This window comes from Lepisma saccharinum, chromosome 10, assembly GCF_977018435.1.
Source record: "Lepisma saccharinum chromosome 10, izLepSacc3.1, whole genome shotgun sequence".
NCBI classification, from domain to species: Eukaryota; Metazoa; Arthropoda; class Insecta; order Zygentoma; family Lepismatidae; genus Lepisma; species Lepisma saccharinum.
Window position 1 is genome coordinate 47460001 of NC_139238.1, and position 18854 is coordinate 47478854.

At 42.2% G+C, this 18854-nt stretch overlaps 1 protein-coding gene across 7 annotated transcripts in view; it reads right to left on the minus strand.

The window, feature by feature from the left end:
- The window catches only part of LOC145993902 (transcription factor GATA-4-like), a 268504-nt gene that overhangs the window by 65492 nt on the left and 184158 nt on the right, over positions 1-18854 (minus strand). For 4 of the 7 annotated variants that reach the window (XM_083129807.1, XM_083129806.1, XM_083129811.1 and 1 more), the window contains exon 3: positions 9940-9998. The exons of the other annotated variants lie outside the window; for them this stretch is intronic. The gene's annotated coding sequence lies outside the window, so the exon portion shown is untranslated. The remainder of the gene's footprint in view (positions 1-9939; positions 9999-18854) is intronic. 7 annotated transcript variants of the gene reach the window in all.

Consider the following 18854-nt stretch of genomic DNA (forward strand, 5'->3'; position numbering starts at 1 on the left):
GATGGGAAGAGAGTTAGATAGAGTTCCTGGAAGGACTACACGTTGTTGGCGATCGCTAAGGTAATATCTGAGCAAGTTAAGAAAGTTACCATGAATGTTGAATCTATTGCATAATTTGTGAACCAAAATACGATGACTGACAGTATCGAAAGCTTTGGCTAGATCAAAATATATAACGTCCAGTTGTGAATTGTTTGAAATACATTTCATAGCATGTGAGAGAAAAACAGACAGGTTCGTAAGACAGGAACTACCAGAAAGAAAACCATGTTGATTTGAGCTTAGGTACATAGCCTGTCTTTGATGATTTTTTCACAAATGATGGACAGGGAGAGAGTAACGAGATTGGCCTATAGGAAGAAGCAAAGTTTTTGTTGCCATTTTTGTGAATGGGAGTGATGTTAGGTTGCTTCCAAGCGTGAGGAAACATTTATTCAGAAGAATGCAGAGGGGATAAGAATTCCCCACTTTTCTTCAGGAACGTGGTGTTCTTGATATTGTCCGGCGCTAGGGCACGGTGAGCAGGGATAGAGAAGTTTACGAAAATATGCCAACTACTGGCAAGCCTGGTTGTTTTGCAGACGATCACACCGTTTGTAGTTGTGCCACTGCAACCTCGGTATTTACACCCCGCCCCTGTTATTTATAACCCTTGTTGGAAACGAGGAAGGGGGTGGGAAGCGCACCCCCTTCCACACACACAACCCCGAGCGACATGCGCGCTGACATCTTGTTAAATGGCGAATGGCTGCTACCTGACACACGTGGTTCTCATTGCAACTTTTAATGAAGCAGAAACATTCCCCGGCTCTCGTGGAGGAAATGGTATAACTGCTTGAGTTTGCCGTTAGAGGTCTCGTCTATCGCCACGTCTCGTTTTCGCTTGGGTCACCGGGAGCGGGTGTCGGGTTGCGTCAGGATGCTCGCCACGCACGGGACGTTATGTGGAGCGAAAGAGTGGAGGGGTGAAAGGATTCTCCAAGCGAAATAAATACTTGCGAAACATTTAAGGATACATGAAAACATACGGCTGAGGGTGGGCTGGGCAGATTCCGGGATAGAAATAAAATTAAATGTGTGAACATAATGATGATTACGATATTCTAATCCAAACCTCTTATACTCTGTCCCGACTATCTCTGCAGCAAGGCCGCGCATAGCGGCAGAGAAAGAGGGGTCGAGTGGTCTGAGCGAAGCAGTACACGTTGCTGGGAAGACTGGTAACAGCAGTCGCTTTTCCCCTCCACGCAATCCCGTTCCTCTCACATGGTGGAGGAGTCTCGCATCACTTCCTGCGCAGATAATTGTTTTCGTTCGCTTGCTCCAGAGATAAGCCGGGACAGAGTATAGTTTCGGAGAACGATCTAACTCCTGATCCTGGAAGTCTGCAGTATTAAATAGTTTTACATTAAAATATGAAACAGTTATTTAGTTTCTATTTTTTAATTATTGCTACTGCATATCATGCTGTGAAGTGTTATCGAACATAAAACTTAGCACATTTTCAATGCAATTTTCAATTTGCATCCTTTGCTTTCACTCCAAGATGTAAATTTATTGATTGACAGAAGTAAAATTGTTGGTTGCTTCGGCACCCTTCAATGCATATCCCCTTATCTAAAATCCTCACTTAAAAGTTTGAAAACTGGTATAAAAAGCCCCTTGGAATTGAATTGTGTTTTAAGTCTACTTTATGCACAGATAGTCTAATTGGGACTGGGCCTACAGTTTAAAGTGGGATCCGAGCCACCAGGTATCGAACCCGGGACTCCTTGATCACAAGGCGATGACTAAAAGCCCCGTGGGAAAGGTTAAAAGTGTAAGGCTGCACAAGACAAACACTACACAATAAAAGAATAAACTCAAAACTTCCTCACAGACATAGGAAGACACCAGCTTTTGTTAAAAAAACAACTAAAAACACTGTCGTCATCTCCCAACAGGGATGTAAATTTCCAATTATTGGAAATGCTAATATCAAAATATATTTTCGTATGAAGATATGGCCCACCTACACCAGAAAAGTGTAAAGCCGCCACTATCGAGACAGAAGCCCGCGACTACATCTTTTCAAGTAGTCCCCCAATTGTCCTCACCAGTGTCTACGCAGAAACTTTGTAGCTCCTACCCGGAATCGAACCCTGGACCTCTCGCACCAGAGGCAAGAGCGCTGCGCGAGAGTCCTAACACGCAAGCACGAACACAGTGTGTTATGGTGATATATAAAGAAGACTGTTATCATGCTGGAATAGCCGAGGAAAAGGTGGCATTGGAACTTTTGACTACTGCACTTCTTGGAACCACAGGCAAAAGAGCCTGCGATGAACCGTGTCTCCTGTGATCGTTCTCGAACGTGGAGGGGAGGGGCAGAGTGGAACAGGCAAGCTTGCTTATGGCCTTATGGAGGGGAAGGTGCGTGGAAACTTTTGACGGAAGGTTCTTTTCTTTGTCGTCGCTTCTTTTTACACGACGAAAAGATCAACAGTAGATTATAATGGATGACAGTAGTTTAGAACGCTACCCATCTCCAACATCGCTATGACCCTCACTGCTACAGCCTCAGAGTATTGTACCCCTCTCTCCTTTTTCTTCTATAGTTCCTTCAATTTGGAGGCAAGGATCACCGTACTCAACACAAGCAGTTTTTCTGATTGAAAGATATACCAGTGACAGTGCTGCCTCAATCTGAGGCTACAATTTCCCTTCTCAAGGAGTAAAATTTACCATTTCGCCCAATTTTCCCTTCATGCAAAGAAATATTATTATTATTAACCAAATAAGTAGTAGTAGTAGTAGCAGCAATGCTTTCTTTGGACCATGTTCGTATATGAAAAATGTTTTTTTAAAAAATAATCACATGCATGCTTCAAGCCATCCTTCTTGCTATCGGACCAAATGTCTCAGATTCGAACCTTGGTCAAGCATGAATATACAGTCACCGGCAAAACAAATGGGGACACATAGGTCGCTTCCCTCCAAACCGTTGTGTGTGTTGCCTAACTCGACGGCAATAAGTTGATTTTAATATCGCATTTTCAAAGGCAACTTCTACCACCGCCGTACAGTTAGGCAACTCACATAACGCCTTGCTGTGTTTTTTCCATCATTCACTTCGCTCGTCACTCATGATGGATATTAAGCTAGAACCTAATAGGCTATAACCTGAACAAAAATTGAGCGTGACGTCTTAAAAATTCTGAAATTTTGGTATTTTCGATCGAATTTCCGTTTTCGCAATAAGCGAAATTTCCCTTCATGCGGCAAAACTGGTCAGTGTGTGCTTTCCGTAAAGAATCTCTTTAAGTCCACTTTATGCTCAGATGAGCTAACCGACACTGAACCTACAGTTCACAGTGGGGTCCGAAGCACTATGTGCCTCCACCTATTGAACCCTGTACACCTATATTAGAAAGCAACGACGTTACAACTACGTCATGGAGGCGGCCCGAAAAGTTTTAAGAGATAGAAAAAAGATGATAAAAAAAGGGGAAGAGAATGATAGAACGGAGGGGAATCAAAGTATTCGCCATACGCACAGTGATGGAACACACTATATATTCAGGGGTAGCGTCCATTTCTCCAGGCACCTTACTACAGTGTAGGCGCTTGAGTTCGCATTAAGGGACTGGAACTACAGTTAAAAGTGCGATCCAAACCAATCTGTGCCTCCACCAGGGCTTGAACCCAGGACTCCTTTGAGTACAAGGCAACGACGTTACCACTACATTATCGGGAAGACATCACGTGGGCGCTGGACTGATTGATTTGATTCATTTTACTTCGCATTTCTGCCACTAATCGCGAAGATTTTTTTTAAAAAAAGTAAAATGCTCGCCTGGGCATTGCACCGCGCCATGAAGGTGTATAGGTATAGGGTGTGTCGGCTTAGAGCTGGGGGTGATGTGATCAGCACCACGCCCCTGGCCGCCTTTACCCCCCATAGTTTCCTCCAGGTACCCACTTTATACGAGCAGCTTGAACAGGTTGAAAAAATTGAGATCAGGTCACATCAGATTAATTCGTCATTTATATAAAATTAATGTAGTTGATTCATCTATGTGCAAATGTAAGTTAGACCAGGATGATGCTCATCATGTTATATTTCAATGCTCACTTTATACCAATCAAAGAGAGATCTTATGCAAGAATCTAATAAAAAAAAAGGAGTACCTCGCCCAACTTCTTCATCGTTTTTAATATCGTCACCACATGTAGCAATTGTATTTATAATTTTGAACGCACAGGTCGGGATTCGAATGCAGAGCCTTTGGTGTCGTAGCTCGCTGTGCTATCAATTCCGCCACAGAGGTCGGCGTGGGGGCGCTCGAGTATAACAAACTATGCTTAATACCGTCTCGGATACCCGTAAAGATTAATCACGTTCTCTAGTTTCATTCCAAATCAGAAAAATTCACTGGCAGAAAAAAAAGAATTAGGATTGTGAAAAGAACAAGCACCCTCTGGGTGACCTTTCCAGGCACTTTGACATTTGCCCCCTCCCCCTTCCGTCCCCAAACCTCCATCCATCATACCTAATGCCTCCTGTGCTAGGAATATGTAAGGGATAGCTTTATTTGACAGGCGGAATGAGACCCAAATGAAGACGTTCTCCCTTATTGCGGTCGACCCTCGTGACAGCCGCTGGCGTGAAAAATGGGGCCCTTCTCGGAGTACAAAAATTCCGCGGAAGGGTAGACGGGGGGTCATTTTCGTGGCTGCTCTCGTGTAGCCACCGGAATTCGCCACAAGATGGGGGTGTTACCCCCACCCCCGCGTCACCAGAAGCTGGTTGAGACCTACGGTTCGTCACGTGTGACGTTTCGAGGTTGCCAAAGCTATGTGGATTTCACAAAACACAGCGCTTCTAGAATTCACCTTATGTGCATCTGGATCAGACTGAACCAAAAATTACGTCATGTCAAATAAAAAGATAATGTTCAGCTACACAGTGAGTTAACGTAACATTTACAATATTGCACCGTTAAAATTTAACGGTCTGCCTATTAATTCACAAAAACTGATGCAACCGTTTTTTATTTTGAATTTTAATATTTTTCATCAATAATGGTAGAGAATGATTATAAATCGCAGCTGTATGCGCCATAAAAATATTTTTAAAGTTTCATTAATTAGGTTAACTATAATACTTTAAAAACGGACATGGTAATTTTATTACGCTATAGTTGGATGGCAGTGGAGATTGACGGGCTTAGTTATTTTTCCGGTCGACTTTTTACAATGTACGTTGGGAGAAAATGTTAAGAGACCGTCGTCGACGTAATCTGTGTAAGTTCACTTAATGCACAGAAAGGCTAATATGGGCTGGACCTACAGTTTAAAGTGGAATGGGAACCACTGGTATCAAACCAAGAATCCCTTCATTACAAGACAGACGTCATCTGTGTTTCAATGGAAACATATTCCGTTGTGGTATCACTGACAAACCATTTCAACACAGGTAAAAATGCAAACGCGTATAAATCAGGTGAAACCACGGTTGACGCGGTAGCTCAGTTGGGATTCATCATTGTGGTGGAGTGGTTAGCCCAGCGCGTTACGACGTCAGGGGTCCCGGGTTCGAAACATGGGTAAGAAATGGATGTTTGTGTTGTTAATGAAAAAAATAAGAAAATAATAAGAATAATAAATTTCAAAACGAGATAAAGATATATCAGTCTAGAAACAGTTGGTAGAACAATGGTGCTGTGTCACGGTATCTAGTGACATGTGAAACGCAGTTCGATATAAATTATTTTTGTTTATTGATTCATTTATGTTCAAATATAAAAGTGTGAGGTTCTTTATTTTGTGGATAAATTTGTATCCGAGCCAGACGTCGGGAGTTGGGGACGGGTTTTTCTTGAGTGACAGCGGAACTGTCTTTTCGGCTTAGAACATGACATATTTGCACCAACACGGAGAAATGGAAAGGTTATTTTCGTCGAGACCGGGCTTCAAATCACAGCGGGGAGCGATCCCATGTTTCACGGATGACCAGGAACACCAGCTGGAGCCCAAGCCTGCAAGTATCGAAGACGCCTCGGTGACCGCGTTTCAAGACAATGGACAGAGGTCATTTCCATCCCCTGGGAAACCGAAGCGAAGCCACCTTAGCGTCATTCCCAACGGACAAATTCGAAAGGGACATATAAACAAGAGTACCCCGATTCCAGGGACAGTTTTTACCCGGATTTCATAGAGAGAGCATCTCCGCGCTACACTCTCGCGTGATTATTGTTTTTGTGTCCGTGGACTTCGTTTTCTTACGTACCGTGAGCGAATTGCAGATAGAGAGTTACCAGTGAGCGCCTTATTTTGGTGAAGATTACGCGGTGATTTGTTTTTGCCAAGCGTGGACTACATAATAATGGAGGGCTAAAGAAGATAGAGAAGGGAGTCCGTCGACTCCTCTGACGCCTGCAACGACGCCGAAGCCAGTCAGACGACGCCAAAACCAAACACTGCCCAAAGCCCGAAGGACGCTTCCAGATCGACGTTCCAACCAAAGCCCGAAGGACGTTTCCAGATCGACGTTCCAACCGAAGCTCGTTACCAGAGAGAGAGAGGGAAGGACGATTCCAGAACGACGCCCAAACGAAGATCGTTACCAGAGAGAGAGATGATTGCAGATCGACGTCCAATTGATGCCCGACACTGGAGAGATTCCTGACCGGCGCGTGACCACGTACACCCGACGCTAGTGACAAGAGGAACGCCCAAGTACTAAGGAGGTGCAAGTACACCATATCGTCGCAATTATTCTTCGTCGCGATCGACCTCGGAGAACAATTTCGCCACAAAGCAACCGTGTGCAAGTCCCGCGTTCAGGAGAGATGAACGACCACGCAATGTAGCAGAGTCCGGTAGAGTATACTTCAGAGGGTCAATGTCCATGTAAACGTGCATTGTTAGTATCAACACCGTACTGTTAACGCCGAAGTCTCATTCATTTGCAAAGTTACTCAGGAAACCCCGAACCTAATTTTCGTGTCTGACAATTTTTGGTATTGTTGTAAAAAAGGGTTATTTCATGTTCAGATGTTCTAATTTAATTGTCTGCATTCAGCGTTAGAAGCTCCATTTCATTTCTTTAGTATTTAGTGTAAATTGTCAAAGTGTGCTCCATTTTTTGTGTAACCGACCGCCCCGTCGCGCCATTTAATTTGTCAATACTTGACTGATGAGTCCTTTTTAATTGTGGAAAGCGTAGTTTTTTTATTGCAAGGTCGTGCGCGTGAAGTAGTATTATTTGTTGCATAGTGGTTATTAATGTAATTTTTGCTCGCGCCGACGATTGATTTGTGTATTCCGGCAGCTGGAGCCGATTAAGTTTTTGCATCACTATGTAATTGTGTAGTTGTTCTCATTGGACGAGAGAGGCTTATGTGTATTACCCCCGTCCGAGAAACTTGTGTAATGTCGTGCTTACGACTGGATGCATACGTTCATTCGGACGAAAGATTTAACCACGCCGACCCAATTGTCTTAGTTAACCGCTTTCCGAGGGCTGGCACTTTAGTTAATTTAAAAGAGCACAGGAGCTGGCAGACAAATGCCCTAAATTCACATCAAGGTAAAAATTAAAAGGAATGATATGTTAATGAGATCCATGATTTGTATCTATACTTTGCATGTAAAAATACCTCAGAGGTGTGAAAGAGAGAAGAGTGAATGTTGCGAGCGTTTGAGGAGGCTTTGTAAACAGTTGTTGATTGCAATATTTTTTTGTTTGTTACAATATATATTCACTTTTTACCGTTCGTCAGTGTTGTTATTTGACGTTTTTTTTCAGGTACCAGATATTATACTATTAGTGTTTTATGATTGTTCGAATCTACATATCAAAGGTAAACAAAGCAGTGTAACATTTCAAGGTATTAATCCCCGCCTTGCAATAGTATGACAATAAACGACCGTCTCAGTACCGAACTTGAAAACCTGAACCGAGAGTCACGACCGGTTTCCCGTACACATAACGACGTTTGGCCCCGTTCCGGGGTATGATTGACACGTCATTTCGGGGACCGTGAGTGCACTCGTTACAGCTGTACGCCAGAGACGCGGACTTGAGTCCTGGCAGTGCCTGCATTTTTCGCATGAAGCGAAAGTCATGTAAATAAACTGTATATAAGATTAGCCCCGTGAACCGTCATTGTCTAGTCCCGATAAGTCATGAGTGCATGTTAGATAATAAGGAGTGTAAGGCCTTACTACATAGATCGGCTGGATATCATACCACCCTTGATAACGAGCAGAGGACAGATAAAAGTCACAAGACAGTTGAAATTTGACATATTTTACGAATCAAAAGAAAGTAACTTGATTAAAATTTATCTTCGCTAAGATGGATTCCTTAACCGCAATATTTTAATTAATGTCCGAGGTTTAAAATCTGTATACAGCTCTACATATTCCTACAGGTATTACGCAAATCAATCAAATCTGTAATGCATCGAATTCGCACCTATGGCTTCTACCATTGACGCAGAATTAGATTAACTGTTCGTGTTGGCCTACTTTGATCTTTTCATATTCCAGAACAACCAACCTCCTAGGGGGAAGCGTTCTAGCGTGTTTCCTTTCGCATCATCATCTTTCTACATCCCTCTGGGCAATACGATGCGTTCTCGACTGTCATACATTCAAATTGGTGTCTAATTGGTGTTTGGGAATTTCAACAGGGGTTGGCTTACGCTAAATGCTACTTTATACTTCTCCATTAGTTTAGTCCGCCATTAACGGTCCAAACACCGAACATTCGAGAGACAAAAGTTACCCATTGACCAGCGATTGCTCTCGTTCACGAAGATTCTCCATGACCTCGTAAAGTCAGGTCTCGTCTGCTCTCTGTTGGATAATAAACTTTTTTCTCGAGCAAGGAGGCCTCATCTCCAGGAAGCTATCAACTCGCGGCAAGCCACGGCACCTAGCGACCTGTTGAGTGATAGGCAATAATTAGGCTGGAGAGTTCAATGAACTAACCGATCTCTAACTACGCACTGGTAATGATCAGGCTGGAAAGTTCATACGAACTAACCGATCACTGATCTCTGATAGCTAAAACCGATGCTTTCTTTAGGGGTATTCACGAGTAAACAAAAGCAAATCTAATGGAACAATCGATTGTGGAACTTTAACACAGCGACTTCCGGTTCGGTCTAAATGTTGCCGTAGGTGGGTAATTCAAGTAATTTTGTGTGTCAGATATACGGTGCCATGCAAAAGTTTATGAACATCACGTATTTTTCAGACAACTTTTTTCAAACTTCATAGATTCAAGTGATTTTTTATATGTTTGGCAGCAAGGTATCAACGGGTGGTAGATCAGTTCGGGCTCTTCAACCTGGCAAGAAAACGTGACACTTCTATTCTTATCGCCGCAATGCATGAATGCTCTGAGCAACAATCGCCAAACTAGTCACCGGTATCAAATCATTCTAGTACTTGTTTTGAAAGCCCTTAGCATATTTGCAAAATCACATGAAATACCATGTTATACCTAGTTGCTGGCCAACTGTTAATTAACAACAATAGAAAAGATCAATCTCAATGTTTGCAAACACTAAATTTACATTTATCTCAAAATAAGATTAGGCTGGGGTTGTTTTTAGGAGCAAAGTTTAAATAACTGGCACGGCAGATTCTCCTCATGGGTTTCACTTCTGCCGTCTCGATCCTTTCGTAGAGGATTTCAAACAGGACATTTCTGGATATTAACACAAAGTTTGGTACATAAAAATTAATCAACTAGAGAAGAATATAATATTTTACCATTAACAAGTTTGGAGATAAAGGTTAATTGATTTTTTAAAATTTTATCGGGATTGGATTAATATGTTACTGGTTATAATTGCGCGCGAAAATCTGCAATAAGCCATTATGTCCTCAAATTTACAAAAGTACTATGTATGCAAATAAAACGCTAAAACAGGTACTTACGCTACTTGAAGGATAACTACTTGGAAAATAGCGAACAACAGATTATCTTCATTTGTATCCTGCCGAAAAGAAAAGATAAATTTGTTATTTGCGATTTGTTAAATATAGGTCACGACCAAAACAAAATTAGTGTAAATATTTTCTTCTTGTATTGAAATTAGCTATTTATTTACATACGAATTTCTTAACATAGCAAAGGTTATAAGAGGGCGGAGCTGATGTGGAAAAACAAAGTGATAAATGCAAACCTTATTTAAAGTTAAAATAATGATAACGAAATGTTTTATTGTGTATCCTACCCCCTTCTCTAGAACACAGCTACGAAATAACCAACTTTATAATTCCAGCTCCCTCCGAAGAAAGTCATGCATATGCTTTACCGTGCCAAGCAATCTCTCGGTCCCCATAAGGGTTATTTTGACAAAACCTGTTTTCCAGCTGGCCGCTGCGGGGAGAAGGGATTTTACGTATATAAGGTGCCGCTTGTTCTCCAAACAAGGGGGCGCAGGGGTAGGCCTAATTGACTTTTTGACTCTAAGTTATTTCTTAGTAAACGCGGCAACAGAGGGTCACTGCTAAAAAGGCGGGTTCAGCGCCGGGGGTTAGTTTGGCTCTACGCTAGTGGTTGTCGTTGTAGCAACGAACCTTCGAGTTTAGGAATGCCAGAGATTTTTTTTAATTAGGTTGGAAACTGACGTACGATAGTCCTAAGATAAGTTTAAGTTAATATAAATTGAAAACAGCAATAACAAAATAGCATTTTGTAATCAATAGTAATCTAGATATGAAGTGCAATTGCAAAAATTTGAACTTGGCAACGCTGTTTCTCGTGACGGAGCTAATTGGTCGAACGAAGGGGAGGACAGGGGCAACTGGAGCCTGCGACATCTGACCCCGAGGGCTCCGACAGAACGTCAGCTTCTGATGAATGGGAATCACGCTCTCAGGATTTCCAGGGGGAAGGAGCAGCTGATTTCTGCAGCGGAGATGGATCTGTGCTGCCTTGCCTTCTGCGCAGATAAAAGGATATGTGGATATATACTACGTACAGTGGAATGCATAAGTATTACCGACCAAATTGTCCATTACCACATCCATGCACTTTGTTTAACCCGATGAGAGTTTAAAAAGTTGAAAAAACACCAAACTAACTGCAGACAGACTCTGCATCAGCATACAGTACTTCAAAATCTATTACTTAAAAACACGTAGGATGCAAGAAGAAAATTAATGAAAATAATCGTGGACAATTTACCGAGCAATACTTGTGCAACCCACTGTATTACTTACTTTACACTGTTCATTAAAATGGTATCAAGACAAGTCTCGTCACGAAATGCCCGACATGAAAATCAATTCTGAAAAAAAAAGGGACGGAGAGCATTTCTTCTTATTAGGGAGCAAAATGTGCATTAAAAATTAAAAATATGCACTAAAAATTTTAAAAAGCATCCTGCAAATTTCATATTTTGGTTTATAATGTGCTTTGTGTCTGCACTAATACCCGGGGTACGTCGTTTCTTAATTCGAAAAACTGCATGGTTGTCTAATATCATTTCTCAACATGGACAGTGAAAAACTATTGTTACTTCCATTTTAAGAGACGCGGTTTACAGATAAGATAATGGCGACTTGTTGCTGGGGCTTATTTGAGGCTCTTGTCTCGAATCAAAGTCAGAGATTGGCGATCCTTGAGACTCCAGACAAATATGTACATAGCACGGAATATTAATTGGACATTTTCCATTCTAACACTAGTTTTGAGAGATCACCTCTTCTCTTGTCTTCAGGCGAACAAATTTCTTTATGCCGCTGGTGGAGATCGAACGCACAGTAGATCTGTAATTTGTAACAAATCCGAGGTGCTGGCCTATTGCAAGGAGCTCCACGGAGTTCTGTACTAATTTTTGGTCCACTTGCGCAACTACTTCTGTTTTGTGAGGAGAGAACATAGCTATTTACTTGAATTCCGCACTGGGATGGCTTGTATGGTTTTGGGCTATTGTTATGAAGGCTGATTTTTTTTTTCTGCAGGCCTCCTCGATGGCGCAGTGGTAGCGTCGTCGCCTTGTAATCAAGGGGTCCCTCCCGGATTCGATACCCGGTGGAGGCACATAGTGGTTCGGATCCCACTTTAAACTGTAGGTCCAGTCCCGATTAGCCTTACTGTGCATAAGGTGGACTTAAAACACCAACTAAATCAATCAATCAAATCTTTGATTTTTCTAACTTTCCAATTGGTTCTTTGTGTTGTTCTGTTATGGTGTTCCAGTGAATTCTCTGTAATGCATGTTTGGCTATTTTCGACCTATTTCAGCTTTACGCGCGTCCTGCTTCTGTTCATTTAGTCTTCTCTAGAGGGCGTAAAGAATCTCCTGCGTAAACTTGCCCACATTCACACGGTACGTTCGGGCTTGTGTTTGACAGCATGCTTCTTACACTATCACGGGAGTCTCTGGAGCAAGCGAACTAAAATGTGTCTTATGCCCAACTAGGACTCGAGAGAGAGTGCATGGAGGATGAAACGCACGGTTGCAGCTACTAGCCGATTGCAGCAGCTTGCACTGCTATGCTCCGTCCACTCGCTTTCTCCCCTTCTCTGCTGTTATGCGCGACCTTGCTCCACATATTCTCGACTCGAGACCGAGATACACAATTCCGACATATCCTAAAGTGATATCTTTACGATCGCTAAATTTTGTCGACAATAAAGGTTCCCATTCCACGGAGAGACGGAAATTCCGAACTTTAAAAACTGGAATTTCTCACTTTCCTCTCCACAGGAAGAAAATTGGCAGATTTTGTGACTATTAGGAGACATTTTCGCAATATTTTTTACAGGGAACTTCACTTTTTTATCGTGACGTTCAACCTTCACCAAGAAAATCCACTCCTCCAAATACGATCACCACTGCTACACCTCTTCCCGGCCCTTCACGGTCCATATGGCGCTCGGGTAGCGAGGAAATTCGAGAATATGGAAAACCGAATTAAGTCAGATGGCTGCTACTAATTAGTCAGCACGCTGCCGCTAGAGGGAACCACTACATCACCCAGTGACAAGTGACTCTCGCTAAGCGACACCCAACAAACGACCATCGGAGCAGACGGGCGTCGGGAGTCCTCTGTCGGCGATGCGAGGGAGAACTTAACACGGGACTGCAATTTCGGTGTCGCCCACAGATGGCGGGTCGGAAGGCTTTGGATGTCCAGAATGGTAATGCCTCGTAATGGGGAAATCCGTGGCCACAAGGACAAACGAATGATCTTCGAAATCTTCTTGTTTGAGGCGCGGCGAATTAAGGCAAAGAGTGGCAGTAGCATCGGTGTGTATTTATTTCAATATCGTCGGAATCCTACTAAGAAAAACCGAAACAGTATGATTGATTCGGTGTTTTAAGTCCACTTTATGCAAAGTAAGGCTAATCCGGACTGGTCCTACAGTTTAAAGTGGGATCTGAACCACTATGCACCTCCACCGGGTATCGAACCCGGGACCCCTTGATTGCAAGGCGAAGACGCTACCACTGTGTCATCGGGGAGGCACACTAAGTATGGGAGAGTATGAATTTCTCCCCATGTTGCAAGTGGAAGCTTTTTTTTTTTTTTTTTAACTTTACAAACTAGTAACGATCTGTAAAAAATATGGTGAATAAGTATTTATAGACTCGTACGTATTTCTTATGTGGGCTCCCGCGTAGCCTAGTGGTTAGCGCTCTCGTCTTTGGTGCGAGAGGTCCCGGGCTCGATTCCCAGTGGGTGCTCTCAAAATGTCGGCGTTCACCCAGCGTCGTGAGGACAATTGGGAAGCTACTTCAAGAAGTAGCGGGATCCAGTCACGAAAATCAGAAAACGATGTGGCGATCAGCGGCGATGGGATCCGGTAGGCGCTCTGGTAGGCCCTGCCCATTCAAGGAGTTTAGTTTAGTTTATGTATTCCTTATGGACAAACAACTTACGGCTAATCAAATGGAAGTTTCGACTTTTTCTAACACAATCTTCAACCTGCCCTGTTCCGGCTGATGCGTTTTTCTACACCAGCGGAAGTTTGATATTCGCAAGAGAACAAGTAAGATAATACTCCCATAAGCGTAATGCTAAGTTTTCTCTTCCTCCTACGATCATTAAGCGCACAGGCCTTTCTTTCTCCAGCTCGCCGCGGGGAAAGGTCGGTGGGAGAGAAGCAGTTTCGGGTCCTCGCGTCTGGCTCGACGTGGAAACTGTTCCTCGTTCCCTTAAACTCAAATAGATATAAAAGTATACATATCGAGAGTTTAGGAAGGAAGAACTGTAACAGTATAATCGCGACAGCACGGAAAAGCTAATTTCGCATGGGAAGTAACGGTAATAAAATAAACGCGATGAGACAAGCGAAAGTTGCATCGGGAATAGCCGAGACATACGATTAAAGCGAAATTGCGACTGTAATATTTACAGAGTAATGAATGCAAAAGTACAGGGTGAGAAAGTCGAACGGGAAGATTTAAAAAAATCACATAAAATAGAGAGCAAATATTATTAATGTTTGAACATGAATGTACTGTACATGAGTGGAAATTACTAGTGTACCTGAAAAATGTTGCATTTTTTTAATATGGTGTCAGTAAGATTGTGTCCTTTGTGTTGCACACATTGTCCGAGTCCCAGAGTAAATCCGCCCATGACGTAGCGTAGCATCTCCAACGGAATTCTTGCCGAATTCGCTCCTTCAAATTATCCCTGGTTCTTGGAGGGTTGTCCTTGAATACTTTGGATTTGAGGTAACCCCAAGGGGAAAAAGCCAGGAGCCGCCAAGTCGGGTGAACGGGCAGGTCACGGAATATCGCCGAATGTGCTGATGAGAAGAACAGGAAATGCGAGTCTAAGCACATCCATAGACACTCTGGCAGTATGGCTAGTTGCACCATCTTGCTGGAAGAGTGTTTCTTCATCTGGGTCATAGCGATCGAGGGCAGGCAGGAAAAAGGTTACCAACATGTCAGCATAACGTCCAGCGCTTACCGTCACCGTGTGACCGTGTTCATTTTCAAAATAGTAGGGGAAGATGATTCCACGAGATGATAATGCACACCACACTGTTACTTTTTCTGAATGGAGAGGCGTTTCATGGAGAGTATGTGTGGTTTAATTTTGGATGGGCGGGTTTACCCCCGAGACTCCGACAATGTGTGCAACACTAAAGGACGCCATCTTACGGACACCATATTTAAAAAAAAATGAACATTTTCCAGGTACACTAGTAATTTCCACTTATGTGCAGTACATTCATGTTAAAAAAATAAGTAATATTTGCTCTTTCTATTTTTTCTGAATTTTTAAATCTTACCTGACTGCCTCACCTTGTATATAAAAGCGAAAGTTGTACAGTCATCGGCAATAAAAATGGGACACCTAGATCCTAAAATACTTGCTCCCCTGCAAGGCGTTATGTCTGTTGTCTAATTCTACGATGGTTGCAGAACTTGTCATTGAAAATTTGCTATTAAAATCCACTTTTCGCCGTTGAGTTAGGCAACCCACATATCACCTTGCAGGGAAGCGACTATTTCAGGATCTAGGTGTCCCAATTTTATTGCCGGGACTGTACATGGACTAATTGCAAGGAAAAGAAATATGAAAGATAACAGCTAAAGATGTAGAAGAGAAAACGTGAAAGTATATAAAACTCAAATTGCACGGACAATAAACAAAGAAATAGGCTAAATACGAGCGTATAAAATAACGCAAATTGCAGTGGTAATAGGCGCGATAGAATAAATGCGAAAATAAAAAAAAGCTAAAGTTGTAGCTGGAATTATCAAAAAGGAATGGATGTAAGAAATAATAGTGAAAACTGAGAAACTGATAAATTCAAAGTAATAAACGCTAAAGTATGTAAAAACTAAAGTTGGATGGAGTAAGAATCAGCATCACATTTATAATAATAATCCCTGGCTCGACAGACCTGGAAGGACCTTGGCCTATCTCCCGACTGCCAGTCTCCCTCCCACAATCCTACCTAGAGGTGTAGGGATCTTCAACCAATAATGGGGTGACGTGGGATCAGCACGTCGAACCCTCAGCCGTTACAGGATATATCCGAGACCGGGTTACGATACTCACTCATAGCTCCCCAATTTCCTCACGATGGTGGGTTGCCACCGGTCCTATACACAGGCCGAGAACCCCGAGACTGAAACCAGCCGGACTCGAACCCATGCCATGCAGTCGGAACCCAAAGCACAGCGCCTTAGACCGCACGGCAACGGAGGAGGACCAGCATCATATTTGCAAAAGCGAAATCCAACAAACGAATACACGCGGGTGATAGATATAAAGTGAAAATTGCAGTAGAAAAGTGCGGAAATAATAAAGGCAACAATAAGTATTTGTATTTTTGCTACTTGGCGTCGTTTTTTTTCCCACATTTAGCAGATCGCGACGATGAGAATGAGCAGATTAGGGGCACTCACAAGTAACACCAATGTGCAGGCCGGGATTCGAACCCGGGAACTTCGGTGCCGAGATCGAAAGTATACCGGTTAACGTTTTCGGCCACTGAGCCGCCTAGTAAGTGGAAGTGTACGTTGCAGCAGCCATGACTGTAAGAGAAGAAGCACGAAAGGACGTGAAAGAAAAAAATCAGGAATAAACGCGACAGGATTAAAAGCCAAACTTTATGAATAAATACTCACACTAATAGAAGAACCACGAAAAGAAAAGCGATTGATTGCGAAATTCGATTGTGAGATCTAGCCCTGTCACATGAGTAATGTCCAATACCTATCATTTGTAGGCAGAATCAGGCACACGCACGCAGTGTAGAGCTTGAAGTGGGGAGGACGTAGGTGATGCTATCCCCCAGTTAAGAGAATTTTCATAAAGCATGCCCGCGCCTACGTATTATCTCTATGTTTATCCATACGTACAATCATCATATTCGACGATGCATCTCCCCAGCTTGGAATTTTTACCTGTGGCACTGTGTGAGGGAAGAGAAATACATACAATAAAACAGAGAAACGGAGGAAGGAAGGAAGGAAGGTAAAGATAAATGCAAATTAAGAACTAAGAGAAACGAGAAATAAATGAGAAGGTACAATAATGGAGAAAAAAGATGCATGAAGTACGATATAGGAAGAAAGAATGATAGAAAACAGAATACGAGAGAAAGAGAGATAAAAGAAAAGATATGAACAGAGTAAGAAAGAGAACGAAGGAAGAAAAAGTTTTTGAGTCAACGTTATGCACAGATAGGCTCTGATCGAGAATGCATCTATAGTTTAAAGTTGGACTATGTGCCTCCACCGGGTATCGAACCCGATGCCCCTGGATTACAAGGTGGCGACTTTATCACCGCGCCAAAGGGGAGGCCCAGATGGAGAAAGAGTGAAGGAATGAGGAAGAGAGGATGGAAGACAAAGGAAGATTTGCCACTTTGCCAATTTGCATGTGAATCATACCATAAACCCTACCGCACAAAAAGCAACTGAATTTGGACTCCGTCGCCCCATTAGGCTTCTTAACTATGTCATATTCTCGATCTCGGCCACATTGGAGATGACGTGAGAAGCACCACGCTCCGGTAACAGTGTGGCCTCCAGATGTTCACTGATGAGGCTGGGTGATACTGATAGCCGCTTTATGCTGACACATCGTTGGAAGAATTCACACTTGTGATTATCCACACAGGGGAGCGAACCTGGGTCTCCCACGTGGCATTCAGAAACACCATACCGACTGGACCTCCGGGTCTCTGTAGCACTGTGATATATTTTCAAAAGTTCAAATTTCTAAATAATGTTTTAACACTTACCGCAGTCCATTTTCTTGCCCCGTTGGACATTTTGCGTCTTCAGCTTTCAAATTAGCTCAGAACAAACTCCGTATCTTCGCTCATGAATTCATTTCTTGAAACCCCTTTCACAAAAATAACTAGGCTATATTGAAAATAATCCATACCTGTGTCTTTAAAAAGAGGCACGCTTTCGGCTACAAGGAAAACCAGAACTAATAATGTACACTGAAAATCAACGTTCATAAATAATAGTAAAAAGGAATTAAATCAGTAGAAGGAAACCTACGAGTTTGCGCTATGAAAGTAATAAAGAACGCAGATGTTAATACTCCACAATGTACTGCTTGCTAGACGTGAGGAGAAGCGATGGATTGTGCACTAAAAAAATGAAGGTAGAGAATATCCTGAGGAAGAAATAAGTTTCCTGTCAGTGCACAAGAAAAAATAAAACTTTCTGAAGTAAAGTTATCTGAAAGAATTGAATGAAAATTGCAGTGTTCAACAAGTTGAAAATATTGATTGAATTTTTTATTACATCAAAATCATTATACACGGGCAGCGAGAATAATTATTCAGGGTTTCTCTGAAAATGAAATGAAACTATTGCATTTCAAGGATGCAGGTATGCAGACTACAAGGCAACATGCGTAACGAAAAACTAAATGCCCAAAAAAACATGAGGCTTGTCAGTGTTTATTAAAAGTTCGATGTTTAAAACAACAATGATGGATCTACTAGCGTAAGCAATTTATATTCTCGCGGCAATCGCCATGTGAAGAGTTAAAAGAAATATTCCATACTTACATTCTCTCAACTATTAATCATCCACATAACCAAAATATGTATTCACGTTGAAAGTGTTCTTTACTATCTTAGTGTTACTATCCAACTACTGTATTTGACATTGTCACAGTAACCATTATTGTTGTTCATTTGTATTATATATACATTACATTGTATCTATACAACAATGTTCAAAGCTAAACAGCTTATGTTCAATCTTTCTTCTCTATCTTAAGGTTGCAAAATAATTTTTCACCAGCAAAAATAACGGTAAATGTGTTACATTATCCTCTAAAATGTTATCAATTAAGACTGAGCTTCTACGTTCACTGAATTAACAACTGCCAGCTCCATC